Genomic DNA, 22245 nt, shown 5'->3' with positions numbered 1-22245 from the left:
TGCAATAAACGTAAGGATGCCGAGGGACATTTTATAGCCAGAGCCGTGGGAAAGAGCTGACCACCACAGGGCGGAGGATCAAATGAGCAAATCTGTATTATTTGAGTTCTCTAGACCAGTGGTTCTCAACCTGTGTAACCTCAGGACCCACATTTGTCTTTGGTCATTAAGTCGCAACCCAATTTGCACTGGAATGCATAGAATTAGGGTACCGCGTGTTCCAATGCAGGCATATGAGCTATGAGTGGGAGGTGCTTTTAGGGGGAGCCATTCAAATGAATGGCAACCCAACACACCTCCCACATCAGAATGCATGGTAGATGTGATTGCATGGTACAGTGCATTCATCACACGGTACTATGCGATTAACGCACTGTACAAGTGTGAATGGGCCCTCAAAAACACTGACCTACATACACAACTACAGACACAATCTGTTGAACTGTGACGGAGCTCCATCCATATGTGCATTGCATGTACAGCTCCCTTGTGCGCACTGTGGATTTGCCGGGAGCCAGAATGTGATGTCACTCCGGTCCAGGCACCTCTATAGGACATGTGAGGGAGCTGTAAGCAATGCACGTATGTATGGAACTCCCTCACGGCCACAGCCCCATCCCACCTCAAGCTGACACTCGGCACCAGGCAGTGTATTTTGAATGGCTGCTTGGCGCGAGAACTGACAGTGCTGCGCTAGGGGAAGGCAGAGGAGCCTCTCACCTAAAAAAGTGGAAGGCATGCGGTGACCCACTGAACACGGGGTCGCGACCCACCAGTTGAGAAACAAGGCTCTTGACAATACAAGCACAAGCACCCCACATCCTGAGGCTTCCCCCTCACAAAAAATTATATACTGTATATACATACATAACTTTATTCTAAGGGTATTCTGGTTGTTTTTATGATATCATATCTATGTCATAGATCCTTTTCAGACTTAGGCATTTGTTACTGCTGCACTGAATAATGCTCATGTAATGAGATGTGTGGGCCATACCATGCAGTATACTCTAAACCAACGCTGTATAATGTCTCCACCCCAGGGAGAAGGTCCATGACAGTCTGAGCTCACAGGAATAGGCATGTAAAATTTCCTTTCGTTCTGAAATTCTGAAGAAATTTAATGAATTCGGATATTAGGATGCATCCAAATGTCCTAATTCCAATGAGGTTGGATGCAAACATATCCGAATGTTCTTTTAATGAAATCCAAATATGAAACTAAATCGGACACAAACATGTCTGTAACTAAAATGAAATTCCTAAAGATCCGAATCCAAATAACGAAACTAAGCGGCGTTCAGGCACGAAACTCGAAAGTGAGAAAAATCTGAAATGAAACCAAACAATTATTTTACAAAAACTACACAGGAAGTGGGACATTAATGGACCCCGGCTGGAGTTCACCTGTAAAGCCCATCTCTGAACATTTTGTTTATTTTAAGTAGACCCCAGAGGGGGACAAAACAAAAAATTATCTATGGCTGCAATATTTCCTCCTTTCCTCCACTGTCCCCTGGAGTCACTACTTTCATTCAGATGTCTAGATATCATCTGTCTAGAGATCCTTAGTATTCCAGGTTGAATGATGTTCAGAAGCGCAGGGCATCATGGACCATCACTATGGCACCCTAAACTCACATATGATGATGCAGAGAGCAGGGATGATGATAAGACCTCAGCTCCCCTTTCTGCATCATTGAGGAGCATCAACTGCCAGCAGAACATTCGAAGAAGATGAGGACCCGGTGCATCACTTTACCACAAAGACAGAAAAAGTGTAAAAGAAAAGACCAGTGAAATTGCAGGGGGAGAGAGGGGTAAGCATGGAGTAGGGCTTTGATTATACTTTTAAAAACAACTGGCATAATTAGCTGAAACTGTCTTGATGTCAGCCTCTCATATCTCTTGGACAGCAGCACTTAGAATGGAAAAGGGATGAGCAGCAGGAAGAGGAGTGTGGTATGGAGAACTGATCAGTGTTTTTCTGTTTCTTCATTGTTCTTCAATCAGCAGACTGTGGGACCATCATTTTACCACAGTTTTCTTCAATTCTAACAGAGTCAGCTGTATCACCTTCCTGTCTATGCAGTCTGGCAGAGGTGTATCAATCAAAAAACTTCCTGGACAGAATTACAAATCTTTTTGTGGATAAGACCATTCTAATATGTATATTTCAACTGCTTAATTAGCAGTTTGCCTTGAGCTCAGCTTTATGTAAACAGTGGTTATACAATCACGGAAGAACAAAAATTAAACAGAACATTCTCAGAAATAATTCACTACACGAATGCTTCAAACCCAAATCTGATTGCTAGATAAAGACCACCCGCCATTTACATCTGTAAGCATGAAACTAAAGGCTTGATTTTTTAAAATCGAATGTATCCTTTGATCAAATATAAATAATAAAGTGTGATAACTTTGCTAGAGCTAGCAGTAATATGCCTACTATCATTGTGGAATACTGTAATGCTAGGGGTGTCTCTGAACGATCACATGTTGGGGTTAATTACTAAAGACTATACATTGTATGCCACCTCAGCAAAGCAAGTAGCTCAGTGACCTAATTAAAATAACATAAAATGTAATAACCTAAACTAATTCAGTGTTGAAGCAAATAGAGATTTGGGTTTGAGATGCAATCCTTCACGTCAAACGGAAATTAAGTTGCAGGAATTACTGACTTGTCAAATGTTCTTGTGCAAGCTTTTATAAAGTGCTACAACTGAAAGACTTCATCCAAATTAAGTTTTCCCCATTTAAACCAATAGCATCTAAAAAAAAAATCATCATGTCCAATTCATATGATGATAGGTCTGCATTAGGCTAATGTGGTTCCCATCCTGCTGCTGACCACAATGTTTTAAATTGTCAGTACTCACGATGTCATTAGTTGGATCTAGTTTACAAGTTTATTTTTATGTAACAATAGCCAAGTAAAATACAACATATATACAAAAATGATGAAGCATTGAGAGGGAGGAAAGGGAAGGAGTAGCCAAATGCATCCACTAGGTTGTCTTCTCCACAACCTCTCGAAGAGGCCAAGACAAACAGTAGGCCAAGAATCGTGAAAAGAAACAACAGTAACATGGTGTCTAACAGAGTCATGAGAGACCCAGCTTGAAACCTGGGGGGCTATGGAATTGAAGGAACCCATTTTGAGAGGGAAAGGAGGGGTAAAAAGGTAAGGAGGGAGAGGTTAAAGTGACATTAAACCCTCAGATTTTTTAACATAAACCAATACTGTAATGTGTGCCTTACTGTAATCCATGGTTGTTTCCCTTCTCTTTGCTGCTCTTCCTTTTAAATCTGTATCTGTTGTGATGTTGGGGAAGTTAGCACAAATGGCGAGCGCTTAAGGACCAGTCATGAAGCCGTTTTCACAGAACAAAGGACAGTCTTTTATTAATTCCAAAGGCAGAAAAGGAAATCCAACATAAATAGCTTTCTTCAGCGTACATATCAGCTTACCCTTCACAGGTTATCCTGTTCAGTGTCCCAGGACCTTACAGTTTGCCTCAACAGAATCTCTTCCTGGATATTCTGTGCCTTTGAGCATCTTGTGAATTCACCAACACACCTTGTGTGCCTGGCTCTCTCTGGCTCTCCAAGCCTTCCAGCCTCCAACGCATACACAGCCTTCTGGCTTCTGGGTGGAGTCCGCCTGACGCCTGGACACAACCTGTGCCTCTTCCCAGCAGGAGCCCAGAACACTAGCCAGCACCCTTCCCATAAGTGCTGTGCAAAGGTGTGCAATTAGGTGCTGGCCACTATTAAACAATGGACCCAGGAATGAAGATTTCATTCCTCCCAATTCTCCCAGTTCCAGGATCCCATGCCAAATCCAGGTTTTCTAGGGAGAGAACTGAAAGGCCAGTTCCTTCCCCGCAAAATAATTTGTTTCCTGGAACTGCTCAGCCCCTCTGGCTGAGAGTCCTGGGTGACTACAACCCCCAGTTCTACCGTGGGATTGCCACACAACACCACACTGTTTACTCTGCAGCTAATGGCAGGGGACAGGCTTTTCTGCTCAGGTTGTAGCTGCTTTGATAATAAAAACAAACTGTAAAGGTGCCCATACACCTTACGACCATCGCAAGAGTTTTGTCTTGCGATGGTCGTAAGCTTATTAAAAGCTCGTACGATCTGCCCATCTTGGACAGGCAGATCGTGCTTGTGATCATCAAAAGCCCACCCCGCTTAGGGGCGGGCTTCCGATGACCGCAGTGAGGGGCAGGTTCCGATCAATGCAAGCGGGCAGTGTGCGCGTGCGCACACCGGCCCGTTCAGCAGTTGTCAAACAAGCAGGCCACTAACCCGCCGAGAATCGTACGATTCTCAGTGGGTTTTCAAGCCTGCTTGTTCAACGGAAGACGTGCGACCGCACAGTAGAAACGGTCGCACGCCTTCCATACACTGTACGATTATCGTACGATCATGGGATTTCCTGCGATTCTCGTACGAGAATCGCACAGTGTATGGGCACCTTTAGACATTGAACAGCACCTTGAAAATATTTAGCTGATTTAAACTAAAGGTTCAATTGGGCTTTAACCATATTCACTGTAGAAAAAAAAATAGACAATTCATTATAATTACAGATTAAAGATCTACAACAAGTTACTGGCAGGTGAATTCCCTGAATGCTTGTTTTGGGTCAGTAACTCAAAGAATAATAGCCAGACACAGCCAGGCAACTAGAATTTACAGGTCTACGATCACAGTCTGCATACTTCTCTCAGTACAGTTTTTCATTAGTTGTACAGTTGATTTATAATACCCAGCTTAACCTCCTAAACTGTCTAAAAATCCAATTGTCTGCTCATAGCAATAAGTCAGTGGGGTTGATTTACTAACCTTATAAACACACCACTAACATGTATACACCTCTGTAGTGTGTTCCCTCCCAGCATGATCTATGGGTGGAATCTAAACACCTTTGTAGTGTGTACACACCCAGCAGGTGTGTTGTGCAAAGCCCTGCATGAATTTGCAAGGTGATCTTGTGTAAATTAGCTCTACGTTGTGTTGCTTGTGTTGATGAATGCAGGAATGTAAATGCATGAGCTAACCATTTTTGTCTAAACTGTGAAGCAGCATTATATATGCATCATGTGCATGATTTTTCCATATATGGCATTAGTGGAAATATGCTTTTAGAGACTTTTTGGTTGATAAATACGTTTTGCTGTGTAAAAATCACACGCACCTGGTGCGTGCGTGTGTTTAGGTTAGTAAATCACCCCCAGTGTCTCCCTTTATTTTCTTAACTAGGCTTATAATTTCAAAAGTGTGTCAGTCATTTACGAACAGAAACCAAAAACAAGCTCAGTCATGAAGGGGTTAATAAACTAGACTGGCTATGTGCCTGAGTCAGTCAGCAGTTCTGCCTAACAACCCAATGCACAATACCACAAGCCTAATCCCTTCCTTATTTACAGCAGGGAAACAAGTACTGACATCCTCATAGCCTATTGCTATTCCCAAATCCTAATATAACTAGCAACAACAGTAACGTTTAGCGGTATTAAAGCAGATCAATGTCTTTTCTTTTAAATCAAGAACCTACAAATATAAACAGGAGAAGGGACACAGATCCATACCTAACTAGCTTTCTAAATGGTAATGTCCTAAAGCCTTACTATATTACACTAAAATAATCACAAGCAGCCCATAGGGCTGAAATCCATACTTCCACACCAGAAGCTAGAAAACAGGGTAAACATTTCTTGTGGCATTGCAAAATAAAAAAAAACTCTCACTATGCCGTTAAGAATTAGCGTCTAATTGTTATACAAGAAAATATAAAAATAATTATTAAGAAAATGATATAACCCAGCTTTTCTCAACCAGGATGCCTTCTGGCTTTGTCAGGGGTGCCTTCAAATTTTGTCACAGTGTCATGCATTTCCATGGGCAGGCAAGCCACCCACCAGTACCATGAAACTGCATGACACTAATCTAGGGTGAGCTGCATCCAGGACCTCCTACAGCATTCAGAAGGGAACAGAAGTCTGCCTTTATCCAGACCTGCTCCACCTCTCGCCCTCTGCCATGCTTCTGCAGCCACACTGTATTGTATATTTTAAGGTAGAACTCTGATGTGAAGGAGGGAGTATGAACTCTGGTGTGAAGGGGGAGGTTTTGATGTGAAGGGGGCTCATGATGTGAAGGTGGCTCATGGCGTGAAAGGGGGGGAACTCTAATGGGAAGGGGGCTTCTGATATAAAGGGTGGAATGCTTAAATAAACAGAGGAACTCCACTTTCATTTTGTGTGGGGTACCACCTAATATATGTACCACATCCCTATCTAGGATAAAGTTCTGGTATAGATTTTGGGGGGAACACATATCATGTCACACATGAACGCATAACACATTTCATTTTTTACATTTAAATTTTTTACAATTGAAGGCTGGGGTGCTTCAAGATTTTGCATACTTTTAAAGGGTGCCGTGACTATAAAAAGTTTGAGAAACTCGGTGTAAACCTACGAGGGAGAATAGATTTATTGTGCATCTGTGAATAATGTTCTTGATTAAATGGCAATAATTTAAAGGTGGAGTGGCCTAATTGCAAAGGGTGCGTATATACTGACATTATAGAACTGTGGGATATCCTGTATAGCCTACTATAGAAACACATGTCCTACCATTGGCACTATCTTTTTTCCTTTTTTACTGCATAATGTAGCTCTAAACCCAATCACTAAACTCTCATATAAGCTTTAACATATTCATATAATATGTAATGTATTTTTAGGTTTTTTTGTTCAGGTTTTTTTTAAATAAATCGATTTCATTACAAAAAATACTTGGCAAACCTGTCATAAAGGTCCTTCTTCAGACACTTCCTCATATGGGGTGACAACTGTCTCCCACTTGTGCTCTTGTGCTTTTATTCTGTCACATGTGCCCCTGATGGAGACTACAAGACAGGGGTGGAACTACCGGGGGCTCAAGTCTGAGGGGGCCCAGTAGACCCAGGCATGAGTCCAGTGGCAGGATAGTGCAAAGAAGGTGGGGGCGCCAGGCGCCCTCTGCCCGGCAGCCTGGGAGTGAGGAAGGAACCGGGAGACAGCCGAGTAGGCAAAAGTACATAATTGTACTGCATAGCAGCCTGCAGGCACACTGTGAGGCAGCGCTGGGGCCTCGGTCGGGAGGACCCAGTGAGCAGCCACCTGAATACAGAGCCCGCCGCCTCTCCCTGCTGCATGGTGTTCCTGCAAGGAAGACAGACAGAAAAGATGATGCTTTAATCTACGTGCCTAAGTTCTGTGTGTTCTGTGACATGTTTGTAGTTCTCTATAGCTTGCGACATTCTGCATTTCTGTACAAAGTGTTGCTGGGTGTTTTAGTCCTCCTACAGCTGCTTCCATTCTGCATTTTCTGGTCAGCGTAGACTCTCAGGTGGTCAGTGTGGGCTCTCAGGTGGCCAGTGCGGGCTCTCAGGTGGTCAGTGTGGGCTCTCAGGTGGTCAGTGTTGGCTCTCAAGTGGTAAGTGGGGCCCTCAGGAAGTCAGTTGGGCTGTAAAGTGGCCAGTGCGGGCTCTCAGGTGGCCAATGCAGGCTTTCAGGTGGTCAGTGGGGCTCTCGGGTGGCCAGTGCGGGCTCTCAGGTGGCTAGTTTGGGCTCTCCGGTGGCTAGTTTGGGCTCTTAGATTGCCAGTGCATGCTTTAACCTCCCTAGCGGTAATCCCAAGTCTGGCTCGGGGTGAATTTTCAATGCCAGGAGCGGTAACCCCGAGCCAGACTCGGGGCTGCTGGGAAAAGTGACACTCACCTTGTCCCTGCGAGCCCGCGGCGTCCTCTGCTGTACGCGGCCCGAAAATTAAACTAAAAGCCGGCATCTGACTTTTAGTTTCGTTTTCGGGCGTCACAGCAGGCGGGAAATTCAAAAGTGAAAAGTTGTAATGTACACAGAATACACACAATACAATGTAATCTGCTATGATTACACTTATGTATCAAACTATTTCACTTCAATTTTGTCCCTAGAGCTTTGTCCAGTGCCCTGCCTTATTATTTATAATTTATTATATTATAATTTTTTAATTTTGTGTTTCAAACTTTATCATACCTGGGATGTCTACTGGACTCTTGTTTGGACAGATTTAGGTGAGTTATTCCTAAGATTTACTAAGAATTACAGGCCTACAATAGATAACACCAAATTTCCATGCAAAACAATGTACCGCTTTTGGCACAAAATTCCTGACATAATCATACCGCCAGGGAGGTTAAGGTGTATCAATTGCTAGTATGTTGCGCTAGGTAACAATGAATAGAAAACAACTTTACTTTCGTTTGCTTAATTGCATCTAATACCAGTGGTTGTGTCAGAGCTAAACTATGCATTTTTTTTTCGTTTTTTTGTTTGAATAAGTGCATTTAACATCTTAGATGTGTAGAAAGATAGACCACGATCATGTTATATACGGCACCCATCACTTATACGAATATTATATCGAAGACTAATAGTCCGGACACAGAAATGTATATATAATATAATTTTTTAGTTTTATTCGTTTTCCAATATTTATGAAAAATTCACGGATATACACAACTCCCACCAGTATATATATATTACATTGACTACACAGATCACAGTATAAGGAGATTTTTATTAATTCACGAGTTTATTTTCAAGTTTATTTACAAGTTTATATAACAACCTGTTCTCAGGGATTAACCACTTATTCACATATCACAATTGAATGGAGGAGAAGTAGAGTTGTTTTCTATTCATTGTTACCTAGCGCAACATACTAGCAATTGATATTCACGGGTTTCACCTCATATTGTTGCAGCTGGTACACTTCTTTAGACACATTAGATTACTCCTAGCGCAACTAGTTGTTGTTACATAGCATGCTTTAAGGTGGTCAGTGGAGCTGCCAGATGGGCAGTGCAGGCATTGTAAGAGCCAGGGGGGCCCCAAAAAAATCTTGCACCAGGTCCCATTGTTCCTTAGGACTGCCACTGCTACAAGAAGCCATGCTGACACACATTGAATGACCATGGCCCACTGGTGTCACTAACAGGAAGCCGACCCAGAGCAATGATGTGTAGCTGGAATGGGTATATGTAGACAGGAATGATTGCAAGAGGCTGGAGGAGATCATTCGCAATAAGATAGAAACCAAGGATGAAAAAGTAAAAACAGTATTCTGTGAAAAAAATATAACTAAAACATGGAAATATTTTATGATACACGGTGCTTTATTTAACTAAATATTTTCATTCAGGGTTCAGAGGCACATTCTACTCAGACATGAAGATTTAAAGACAAATCGGATAGCTGGGCTAACTATATAAAGCCTATAATTTAGTTATTTAGATTTCAGTGATTTTCCAGACTTGCCCTTGTTTTGGCCAGGCTATTCCTTGCTTTAAAAATGTCCCTAACGCTGTCCCTGAAATCAATAAAAAACTAAAGGCATAGACAAGTCTATGCCTATCTGTGTCTTTAGCTTGGTCACAGTCTAACAGTTAAGGTTAGATCATTTTTTTATTTACAACAGTTGGTTGTGCCATTTCTGTTAATGTTACAGAATACTAACCTGTCTAGAGGCTATATATGTAAAAGAAAAGCTGAGAAAAATGATGTTTGGTGTATAAACATTTTAGAGGTGATATGGTGGTTTGCCTAAGACTTTTTAGGCTGAATACATCTCCGGTGGGCGGCGCTCCGAGCGGGGTCATCTGGCAGTCTACGGCCACCTAAATTAGGACCCGGAGACTGCCAGATGACCCCGCTCGGACCGCCGCCAACCGGAGCAGCAGTGACGCGACGCTCGGCGAGGTAAGTAAGAAGAAACCTGACCACTTTCCTCAGTGCTCGAGACGCTGACTCGAGTATAAGCCGAGGGGGGCAAACTCGGCTTATACTCGAGTATATACGGTATAAAGCAGTCTGAAAGAATATGGAAGCAAGATAAAAGTGAAAGTGAAGAGGATACACAAGGGTAATGAAAGAAAGAGAGAGAAGAACATTCCAATAGGGAAAAAGCTTTTTCCTCTGTACATATAAATTAGATTAAACTAGTATAATCTTTGACAGTCTCTTAGTCATTTATTAACCATCTCAGCTATTAATGTGAGATATTTATTAACCGCTCTTCATTTCATAAATACAGGGATGAGTGAATGTGCCTGTTTTTGTTTTTTGGGCCATTCATCGAACCTATCGTAAAGTTTGAAGATTGTGTACTTTACTCCAAGTAAAGTCTATGGAAGGGGAATCTCGAAAATCTATTCTGCCCATTTATAAATCTAATAGGCAAGGAATTGTCAAACATAGGACACTGGGAGCTAAGCACTGCCATGTGGGCGAACGGCAGCGAGTGAGATCCAGCAGGTCCAGATGTTGGATCGGCTGAGTCGAAGTCCTTCTGCACTTCGGTTCATCCAAACATGCTGAGCAAAGGAGAGGATAGGACAGAGGAGTCAGCACTGGATCAGAGACCCGCACCAGCACTGGAGGGACATCTGAAAACTATACTAAAAAAGAAGATGATCAGATTAAGTCCTTATACTAACATTGGGTGGGTGGGAAAAAAAAATAGCCTTTAATGTCAAGTCCAATGAAAGAAAAAAAAAAGAAATAATAATTAACGCATACAACCACAGATCAATAAAGATTTTTTTTAAGCCATTAAATAAAGAGTATGTATCCAGAACTAAATTAAAACGACATCACAGAAAATATTCCATGGAAAGTATGTAAGCAGATTTATTGGGCTGCAACTTAGGAGAGAGAAAGGAGGCAGGTTTTAACTTGAAAAAAAGTGCATTATTTCAGAGAAAATAGCCAGAAATATTGTAAAGACTCAATGAATACTAAGGAGCTTTAGTAGGCCACCGTTTAGGAGGAAGAGACCACAAAGAGTTAAAAAAAATCATAATTAGAGCGTATTATTTCACGCAAAAAAATCCATTAAAATTCTACAGACTCAATGCACACTATGTAAGTGATTTTAGTAGGCCACAGTTTAAGAGGGAGAGACCACACCGATTTTAATTCATATATCACATTTTGAATGTATTATTTCACAGAAAAAAAGCATAAATATTAAACTGGCTACATGCACAGTATGTAAACAGTTTTTACTAGGCCGCATTTTTACAGCTTGGCAATAGTCAGGTTTATAAGTAAGAAATCCTAATTAGAGTGTATTATTTCATAGACAAAAAGGCCTCAATATTGTACTGACACTATGCACACTTTATAAACAGCTTTTACTAGGCCATAGTTTCACAGGGAGACAGCAGGCATGTTTTAATCAAGATATTTATTTTAAAGTGTACTAATTCACAGAAAAGGGCCACAGATGTTGTATTAACTCCATGCACAGTATAAACTTACCCTGTGGCGTTCCGTAGTGAACACTCACCGCCTTCCACTCCCGCTGCGTCACGCTGCCCCTCCCTGCAATGCGGACTGTCTGATTTAAGGCGCGGGTTTTGAATTGCTTGGCGTCTTGTCAAAGAAGCAGACGCTGAGCAATATCCCCTGCTGACATCGCTGTTCAATCTTTATTTGATCTTGTGAATTCTCCTGCACACTGCTGAGAACCTCTAACACATACTGTCCTTGAACATCATGTGTGGGAAAAGTTCTTACAAGCACATTGTGTAATGGACTTAAGCAATAGTGGATGATGCTGATTATCGCCATATGCCAACCAAGAGCTTGCAAAGTCTACTAAACGCAAGTATAACCTTCATGTTAAGTTACTAATCACTTACCAGCAGTAGTGTGTATTATGTGAGACTTTAAAGTGGATACTTATACCAATTACTTACCATAACCACCCTCTAACATGCACAGTGTTAATTGACTGTAATCCTCTGTGATGGAACATAGGACATGACAACAAACTGTGATGTGTTAACTGGCACGCAATCTAACGGTATGATGGAATACCTTGCTAAAGCCTGTGCAAACTATCTTTGAACTACTCAATCACTACAGATAAGAACTGCCTAATATGACCCACACACTCTGATATAGATAGATGACTGGTGTTAACCCTCTGTGGTATCTTATGAACAATATTGGTTTGTGCTAACAAATAGACTTTCTGTGTTAACCAGTCAAGCAGTATATGTGCGCCACTACTGCAGCTGAGATCCTAGTCAGGTAAAAACTCAATACTGCTCAAATGCGTTACAGTATGTAAGCACTTTTATTAGGCCACATTTTCTTAGTGAGTGACCAGCCAGTTTTAACCTAGAAATTACAATTACAGTGATTTACAGACAAAAAGCCAGAAATTGTACAGACCTGATGCACACAATGTATGTGGTTTTAGCAGGCCACCATTTCAAAGAGAGAGACTAGACAAGTTTATTTGTGAAAAATAAATAAATTAGAGCATACCAAGCAAGCTACAGCCATTGGTCCAGTTTGGATAAGCAATAGTCCATGGGGTCCACTTCTTATTTAAAGCAGTGTTTCTCAACATTTTTTCAGTCACAGCATCCTTTAAAAGTATGCAAAATCTTGAGGCACCACAGTGTGAAATGTAAAAACCTAAATGTAAAAAAAGAACTTGTGGTTACTTCCAAAATCTATACCAGACCTTTATCCTGCAGCAGTCAGTAGTGGGCCTTTATGTCCCTAGTGTCCTACAGTGTTACTTCAGTCTCCAAGCACTCCTGTAGAGTAGCCTCTGGCCATTTCCTCTATTAAGTCTTCATTTTATGACAGTCTTCTATAGCAGTGTTCCCCAACCCCCGGTCCGCGGACCGGTACCGGTCCGCTGATCAAATGGTACTGGGCCTGGTAATGGTACTTTCATTTTTTGATGTAACTGTATTTTATTTTGAAGGCATGTTTAAATACAATTAAATTAAAATTATTAAATCAAAACAATCTAAAATATAAACAATCAACGTCCCCTCCTCAGCGGGCCATGGTACAATTATCAAACGTTGACCGGTCCGCGGCGATAAAAAGGTTGGGGAGCACTGTTCTATAGCATTAGATAATAAATATAAATATTATATGCAGTTCTTTGGAGACATCAGGGTCTGCATTTGAGGCCACTTGTACTTTGTAAGTTGACAATCATTGCCTTATGGGCCTATTTGGCTGTCCACAGATAAATACATTTTCAGGATCACCAAAGCTTTGTCTACCAGTTTTACTTGATTTTGAAATTGACATTAAGAAAAGCAGTTCATGGGTTTTATTAGCCACAGTTGGCAGATAGCACAGCAACGGCATGATCAAAGTATGCAAAGTGGTAATTAAGAAAGAAATTCAACAACAGTACCACCTACATGAATTGGACACTTATGGGATCATGTGATTAAGTCCTTGTCTTATGTCAGTTTCAAACGAAAGCCACAGCTAGCGGTGTTATCTTTCTGTTTTAACAATGTAGAAATGACATTCACTTAATCCTTACTGTATCTGTTGGGGAATCATGTTGCATTCATAAAGATAAAGTACTATTATAATATTTGAGTAGGACTTTTTTTATAAGGAATTATATATATTCTTTTACAGTAAAAAAATGCATGCTGAATTTAAAGCAGAACTCTGGACAGAATTTTTGTTAACCCTTGGTGTGGGGCTGCCCCCGCACGGCAAGGGTTTAGTGCTCATTGTTGTCGAGGTTCTAAAGAAAAAGCCAATCCTAGGAGCCAGCTTGCTATTAGACCGTTCCCTGGAGCCTCTCTCCCTCTCCTCTGCTGCAGTCTAAGGTCCCGTAAATCAACTCAGTGTGTAGAAATGGCATTGGAGGAGAGAGGCTTCAGTGACCAGAGAAACAGTCGGCCGTCTTGACGGTTCAGGTGAGTACAACTTGTTTTTTTTTTAGCTCCAAGACATAAACGAGCACTTGTTCTTTTTTGAAAGATGAGATACCGTAGCAAATGTAATTTTACTGTTGTAACAGCACAAACCCAAAGCAACACATACTCTAACCAAGTGATAGCACATGATCCTAATATGTCAAGAAAAAAAAAGACTATTTGTCCCTGATAATAGGACACTTAATTCTGCAGTAGTAATGAGTAAATCTAAGCAAATGTGCTAACCCAGTGAATCAGTGGAGAGAAGGTTGAGATAATTACAGTCTGCCTTGCATGTGTAGGCAGAGGCACCATTAGAAATCATGGGGCATCATACAGCTTACATGGCTAGCCTCCCCCAAAGCTGCCATTGGCATGCTGGTACTTGCGGTCCCCCCCACAGTCTCACACTATTATTATACATTAACATAGCTCTGACATATACCACAGAGCTGTACAAAGAACACTGAGCCAGTCACATTCGTTTCTGTGCACAGGAGCTTACACTCTAATGCATAATGGCACCGGCTGTAGGGAGACTACAAATCCCAACAATACATTATACAGCAATGCAGAACAGTATATGAATTGGTTGTGATGGACTGAACCGTCACTGGGGCTGCTAGAGGAGCCTGAGGGCTAGCCTCCTTCCTATGGACTATGGACCAGAACTATGGAGACCCCCCTCAGACCTCTTGGGGTACATGGAACCATTCTACTAGGATACATGTGGAGTGGATATACTGTATGTCTCCCCCGACATTACAGACACACACCACTGTGTTCATTATAGGCAGCAGGCTGGCTGGAGTGACCATTGTTTGCAATGATGGGATTAAGTTCTTATCTAATTAAGGATATTCATCCCAAAGAGTGTCTGTGCATGAAAGACTTCTAATGCGGCACCTAGCTGTCTGGGGGAGGGGACACACTGCACTCTAATCTGATCTTGTCAGGTATAAATTCTGTGTGCTTCCTTCAATAAAGCAGATCTTGTTTTCCACCTCAACATTGGTGTTGTCTAATGCTTGAGTGGTTTAGCGTTCTGTCCTAATATATTGGTTCTGTCCAATAATTAGGCCGGTTTGGGCTGAGGACACTGGGATTCCTCAAGTTAAATTTCTCCATATGTTCTGGGGACAAACACATAAAATGACCTGGCCTCTTGACCCCAGCAGTAGAAGCCGACAGGCGACGGCAAAAAACCCTCCCCATGGGCATTATTCTGCAGGCGAAATTTAACTTGCCCAATAGAGATTGTAAGTGCCTCAACTGCAACTTCTTCCTAACACTAGTCACCCGGATAAGTAAGGGCAGACTTTAAATTACGCGTGAACGGAGGAATGATGGACAGAGAACACGGAATCCGAAAGCGTTCAGAAAACCCAGATTCCAAAAGGGCAGCCGCAGCCCGATCCGGATATCGATTAAGGAAGGAACGCATCCTTTCCACCCGCACCAGAGTCGTCCCTTTTTCCTGCAGGATCAGCGGTACGACACCTCACTTGTTTAAAACATCTGGAAACGGAGTGACCTACCCCACAGCTGGAACACTCGTGCTTGAAGCGGCAACCGCTTCCAAACTTACAGGAACCCTCATTAAACTGCCAACAGAAACCTTTTCGTCTGGCAAAGAAGGGGGGAGCAATGTTCAGGGGCCTTTTCCCCCAATCACACTCGCCAAGATAGCGAAAGCTTGCAACCAATTGGCAAAAGTGCATGGGATAAGGCGATAGCGACGTTTTTCCTCGTCCTCCTTTTTGCTATCGTCCAGTTTGACCCTATCTAAGTTAAACTTCTCAAGGGGGAGGACAGAGAATATATCAATGTATTCACCTTTCCATATTTTTTCCCTGACCTCAGTTTTGAGATGAGACCCCAAGGGGCCCTCAAAACAAACGTAAATCTTGCATCGTGCCGAATCCGCCAAACGAACCGACTCTGCGGCTTTGTCGGTTGGTTTTGGGGATGCTTTTTCAGGGGTCTCTAGCGGTACAGTTGAGACTGCCGGAATATCAGACGGCACAGCAGGATAAAGGGACTGGACCACTGGCATGGGAGATGTACTTACCGAAGTAGCGGTTGCCCGTGGCAACCATGCGTCCGCCATACTCACCTGTGACGACAAGTATAAAAGCAGTAGAAAGCATGGAAGGGTTAAAAGAGTTCTGATCTGGCTGCCTAGGAGTGTCCACATCAGCCGCAGTTCCAATCGCCAGCGGAGCAGGATCCCCTACATCTTCTTCTTCAGAGGCCGACACCTCACCCTCAGATCTTCTCTCTTGCAGCAGGGAGTCCTGGACGGATGAGGTGGCAGGCACATCAGGAGGGATTCCCCTGATCGCCGCCGGGCCGGTGTCCACACCGGTGACGTAATGAGCCCTCCCACGACCTTGGGAGGGAGGGCCCACCCGACGATGAGAGGTGTCCTGCGCGACGCCTGCTCCGCGAGGCCGCTGTGCTTGGCAGAAGGACCCCGCTCCCTGGGGCTCTGCCTAGGCCGAGGATTCCTCCCAGGCCTTGCATCAGGAAGCGCAGATGTGAACGCTTGGATGGAGGTTCTGGAGGGTCCCTAGAGGGGCTCTTAAGGCGGCGCTGAGCCCCAGAAACTTGGGAATGGGCAGGGGAAAAGAGGTCTGAACCTCCTAGCACGTGGTGCCCTACGTTCTTGCTGAGGTTGTGAAACCTGCAGCATGCTATTAATTTGATCCTGCAGCCATGCAGGCCATTGGCATCCGCAGCCGCTTTTAATTGTGCAAATAAGCCAGCAAGATCTGACATATTCCTTTTCTTTTTTTGGATAGGGAAAACTGCAGGGAAGTGTACTAACCATGTGCTGGCTCCCAACTGCCTGGACCACCACTCCTCCTGCTCTAACCCCCGCGGATGCTTCTTCTGGACAACTTGACCCAGCCAATCACGGTATGTGACCCCTCTAACACACTCTTCTTGACTAACTTAACCCTTTCTCTTCCTGATTGCCTGCCCACCCTATCATGCCATCCTTTCGCCTATTCTTTTTGCCTTTTGCTCCTGCAGAATCCGAGACTTTTGGAAGCTATATTAAATTTACATTGAAACTGAAGCTCCTGGAGAAACTCACAACATGCTCAATGCATTCCCAGGGGGAAGAGGGGAGCAGGCCCAGAACGCCTCCAAGTCTACTGGCAATTGATTAGGCCAGATGAGAAAGTCTACTATTCCAACAAATAGAGTGGCAGGATTCATATGGGCTGGCTTGTTCTGTGGATGACTGCCTGCAAGCTGAACAATATTTCTTTAGTAATGTTATGCTGCACTTGCCTACATCCTGTAAGCAGCTTGTTTCAGCATTCTGCTGGTTTAATCATTCAAGCTACAAACCTGTAACTGCATCTAGAAATAAGTATGTTTTTATACATATTTGTGTATGGTAAAGAAAACATTGTCTATCAGATTTAATTTTTAAATTGGCATTAACAAAAGAAGTTTATGTCAATATTTTACTAGCCACAGTTGGCAGATGGCACTGCAGAGGCACAATCAAACTATGCAGAGTGCTAATTAAAAAGGAAATTCAACAACAGTAGACATATAAATATTCGTCGATCCATCTACATGAATTGGACACTAATGGGATCATGTGTTCAAGTCTTTCTCTTCTGTCCATTTCTAAAGAAAGTTACAAATAATGTCGCTATTAGCCTGTTGTAGCAATGAAGAAATGGAAAATCGCTTGACCCTTATCATTTCTGATGAACAATCATGTTACAGCCTGTGTTGGATTATGTGGCTTTGCCCTTATTCTTTTTTTTTTATGAGAGACTCTGTATTATTGTATAAAGCATCCATTTTGTCTGATATGCGCTTCAATAAATGGTACTCTTAACCCCACATTTCTGGACATTCTAATCCTTATCAAGCTAGTGACTTTCCCCACCTGTCAGACTTTAGCTCATCTAGACACTGGCCATGAGAAAAAATTGGTTTTCACTTATGCTAACATTTCCGAGAATTGGAATTAATGGTTTCCTTTATAAATGTAATATGCTCATTTTATGGGTTACCTAACGTTGTTACACTTTTCTCGGATGTGCCTATTCATCTATGTTAATTACTAGCCTTGTGAGCTTGTGCACAAAGAAAGATCCTAAGAGCTCATTAGAATATGGGAATAAGAAAGTGCACTTATAATTCAACTAGGGTTAATGATTTGAAAAACTAATTTTATATAATGTATTTTTGGTCCCCCAGCTGCAGTATTTCCTGCAACTGGGGAACTGGGTAGTAGTTGGGAAGTCCCAAAGAAAAGTGCTAGAGCCAAATTTGATGGTCCCTTCAAGGAGTTCACCTGAAAGTTATGGTATATGGGAAAAAAATCTTGAAGGTTTAAATGACCTCCTAGATCTATAATAATTTGTAGGGAAAGCTGTCTTCTTAATGTCCTTTGGGTTAGTTCACATTTATGCTATATTAGGTATACATTTTGATGCGAATCAGTGATGAGTGAACTTGCATGGGTTCAGTTCATTTAGATGTTTACCGACCCTAGCCAGAAATCTGAGTTCGATGAACATCCAAGACCAAACCCAGGGACGATTGTGACAGGGACTGCCTTCCTAAACATTTTGCTAAATCCCATTTTTATATTGATTTTGGTAACAATTTATTTTTTTGTGCTACAACTAATTGTGCGTGAAAGACTAGAAAACGAAGAAGGGTGGGAACCAGTGGTGTTTTCAGTCAATCCTCCCCTGGATTCCACTTGGCCCTGGAGGCTTATAATTGTTTTATTGAAGGTCACCCTAGTTTAAAGGCAATCGTCTCCTCTGAAGCTGGGTGGTGGCCAGGTACATTTGCCTGCTTCACTAGCCACACATCTTGTAAAGGATTAGCCTCTCAGGATTGTACCACAGCTGCCTCTGATTGTCTTTCATGGGTAGAAGATAGGATACCAGAGGTACTTGCTTACATTACATGCCTATTGAAATATTAAAATCATTCGTGTTTTATTATCACTGGATTATGTCTACTATATTTATGGTAGTCTAGTCTATTCTACTCTTTTAGCTACCTGCTGATTGCCTTTAACTTGTTTGTATTCATTCTCTGGAGATACAAATGCAACATCTGTTTTTCCAAAGCTAAAAGTGCCAGAATCCCACAGGTGATATCATTCAAGTGAGGTTGAGGAGTAAAGAGTCAGAATCCTACTAGTCGATGTTGTTATTGCTCTTCCAAAGCCAAGGGGCAAAGGAGCATTGCAACACAGCACTCATAGTTTGGAAGTGAGGTCCTAAAGTTTACTGTCTTTTTGCATTTTTGATTCTATCACCTCACTTTGAATTTACCTAGGTGTGTTCATGCAACCAGATGGAGAGCCTGCCTTGGCCTAAGGCTCAATAAGAATGAAGAGAAAGAAATCTGTGCAAGCCCTTCCAGTCCCATGGGTGGTACAAAGGATGGTGTTACTACAGGGAATGAACTATAGGGGGGAAATGTGTTGGGTTATGCATGCCTTTTCCCTCATTCTTTTTTATGAGAGACTCTACATGATAACCTTTCCTCTTTATTTCTGGACATTTCAATTCATATTATGCTTGTGACAGTTCATTCCCCTCAGACTTTAGCTCATCTGGACACTAGCGATGAGAAAAATGGGCACTCACTTATGCTGACACTTCCTAGAAATTAAATACACAGTTTCCATTTTAAATGTAATATGGTAATTGTATCGATTTTATGTAACACTATTACACTATTCTGGGATGTACTGTTTTTTATAGTTAAATACGAGCCTTATAAGTTTGTGCACAAAAAAAAAATCCTCAGAATAATAGTCACTAATAGACTGTTCTCACACATGTGTTAAAATAAAGGTTTGATTAAGCATAACAAGGAAGCATGGTCCGCATTTCCAGGACAACCTATAAAGAGACAGTATTATAAAAATATCTGAGTATGGCTGAGTAAAAAAAATTTTAAACACATACTATTATAGCAGGATTACATGCTAATTAAAAAAATAATAATAGATAATATATAATATATATACATATATAATATAGATTCACAGATCAGCCATAACTTTTTTACAGTACAAATCCAAAGCAACACAAGATCTAACCCAGTGATAATATGTGCTTCTAACCTGTCAGGATGTAGAAGTGTAAGAGCTGTCATTGCTGACTTAATTTTGCAAGGTGGGGGATCTGGGGCTATCATCTTCAACCTTCCTTTACTAGAGAGTCACTGCCCTAGGACAAGTATGTGAGTCAAGTGTCCTGAAAATATACTAGCTCACATAGTAGATAAGCAAAAATGATGATAACCCAGAGCTAGTACCTTCAAAGATAGCAAACAATAACTGCAGTGACAACTCCAGTATTTCTATTCTAACAGGTTTCCTTTAATGGTTTCTGTGTAAAAAGAAATCTAGCTTTTAATTTTGAAATGATCATACCCCTGCAGTTTATGTTTTCTTACCTGACATCTGTATGTTGTGTACATTACAAATGGGACAAACACCTTATAAGAACCACATAATACTGTAGGTACTGACGGCTTATGTCTGCATTATAAGCCTAGAACAGGGAACTGGCAAGTACCATGGAATATAGAGCAAAGACACAATTATATGAGTACATATTAGAAGTACTTTTTTTTTACCTGATTGTCCCAGATTCTGCAATATGCTGTATGTAGTTCTCTTGTTCAGAAAGCTTTTGTTTAATCAAATTAAAATCCCATAGTGGATTAACTGAGTTTGGATGCAACCAGGCTAATATAGAAACTTGGAAGTAATTATTGCCTTCTTGTTTTTTTAAAGATGCAGGCTCCGACACTAAACCTTATCATAGCTTTACTACTTTGTAAGTGACTCATTTAAAACAAGCTGAAATGTCTGACTTACTAGGTATTAAATCAGGATCAGGATAGCAAAGCGGAACTTTTAAAATATGTTAACAATGTCAACTCCCACATTTTAGTCCTCATAGGTTCACTAAACTAAGAAAGTGAACATGTGTTATGTTATAGGACAAAATTAGAAATCTTAATTGTGCCTGAACAGTACCCTGAAAATGTACCTTTTGTCTGGAATTCCTCCTGAAAAATAGCAGTGCATTTCGTGATGTGTGAGTGTGCCTAGACACGTCTGTGCCTACAGTCTCATAGCTGTATATCTGCACTGTGAGATCTAATGCACTGCTGTCCCTGACTGATTATCTCATGAGATCTAAAGTGAGGCTTGGTAATGTTAGTACTTTGCTGCTCACTGTTCTCTTTGCTGGAGGTTTTGACATGACGAAGCAAAGCCCTGTCTCTACTAAGATGGCCGCCTCTACACAGAGACACAGTGTACAGTAGAACAAGACATTGTAAATCAGTAATGGTGAAATGTCAGCATCAGAAAGACTACAGGCACAATTGGTGACTTGTCATGTGCCCTCTGCTTGCTTTTTTTGGGCACAACTTTCAGAGTTCAGTTCCTATTCAAACCGTTTTTTCCACAAAGAATCATATTATAAAAAGCACCCCATATGTGTTCCTACAGATACCGTACCCTTTTTTAATGTTAATATTTATCTAGATGTAGTGATCAAATATCTATTTCAATCATACTTTACAACACTAGACAGGTGCCCATTAATCTGCTTGGAATAGACAATGACAAAATAATATTGTTTTATAGAATGTGTTATATTGACTGTGGCAAGTGCATAGCAAAGCATCAATAACTTCCCAGTGTGCAGGACTATCATCTTGGATTAGGCAAAGAGGTCAAGAATAATAAAGAAATACAAAGCTTGTGTTTTTTGTTGTTGTGCTGAAGTTTTACTGTATTATTGTTGATGTATTAAGATCTGAGACTGATTATTGATGGGCATGAGAAGCAAGCACTAAGTCTATTTTCTAAGGCTTTGTGCAGCTTGAATCTGATTGGTAACTCCAAGAAACTTCAGTCTACTGACACTCTGTTACATTATGCTTTACATATGAAGAGACAAAGACATATGACAAATGACAAATGTCATAAGAGCAGGGCTCAAAATTTCCACTTGCCTGCTCGCATTTGGCGAGTGGAAATGCAGTGCAGGCGAGCGGAAATTCCTGTCAGGCTTGCTGTCGCAGATCGCGTACCTGACTCGTGGGAGCAGCTGCTTCTGCTGGTCTGTCTCCCTTCCTTTTGGCCGGAGCTCTTCACTGAGCTCCGGGTCGAAAACGGAGTGATTAGTAATGTCTGCAGACCTTACTAATCACACCAGATCACCAGGGATCTGCCTGCTCGCCTCCTCCCTGCAGAAAGACAAGCAGGTGAGGCTTCCTTGTATTATGTTACATTGTGGGGGCAGGGAACAAGGGGAGGGGATTATGTTATGTGTGGGGGGCAGGGAACAGGGGGGATTATGTTATGTGTTTGGGGGGCAGGGGGATTATTGTGTTATGTGTGGGGG

Source organism: Nanorana parkeri, unplaced genomic scaffold (genome assembly GCF_000935625.1).
Source record: "Nanorana parkeri isolate BGI_ZX_2015 unplaced genomic scaffold, ASM93562v1 scaffold796, whole genome shotgun sequence".
Lineage (NCBI taxonomy): Eukaryota > Metazoa > Chordata > Amphibia > Anura > Dicroglossidae > Nanorana > Nanorana parkeri.
This window is presented reverse-complemented; position numbering follows the sequence as displayed.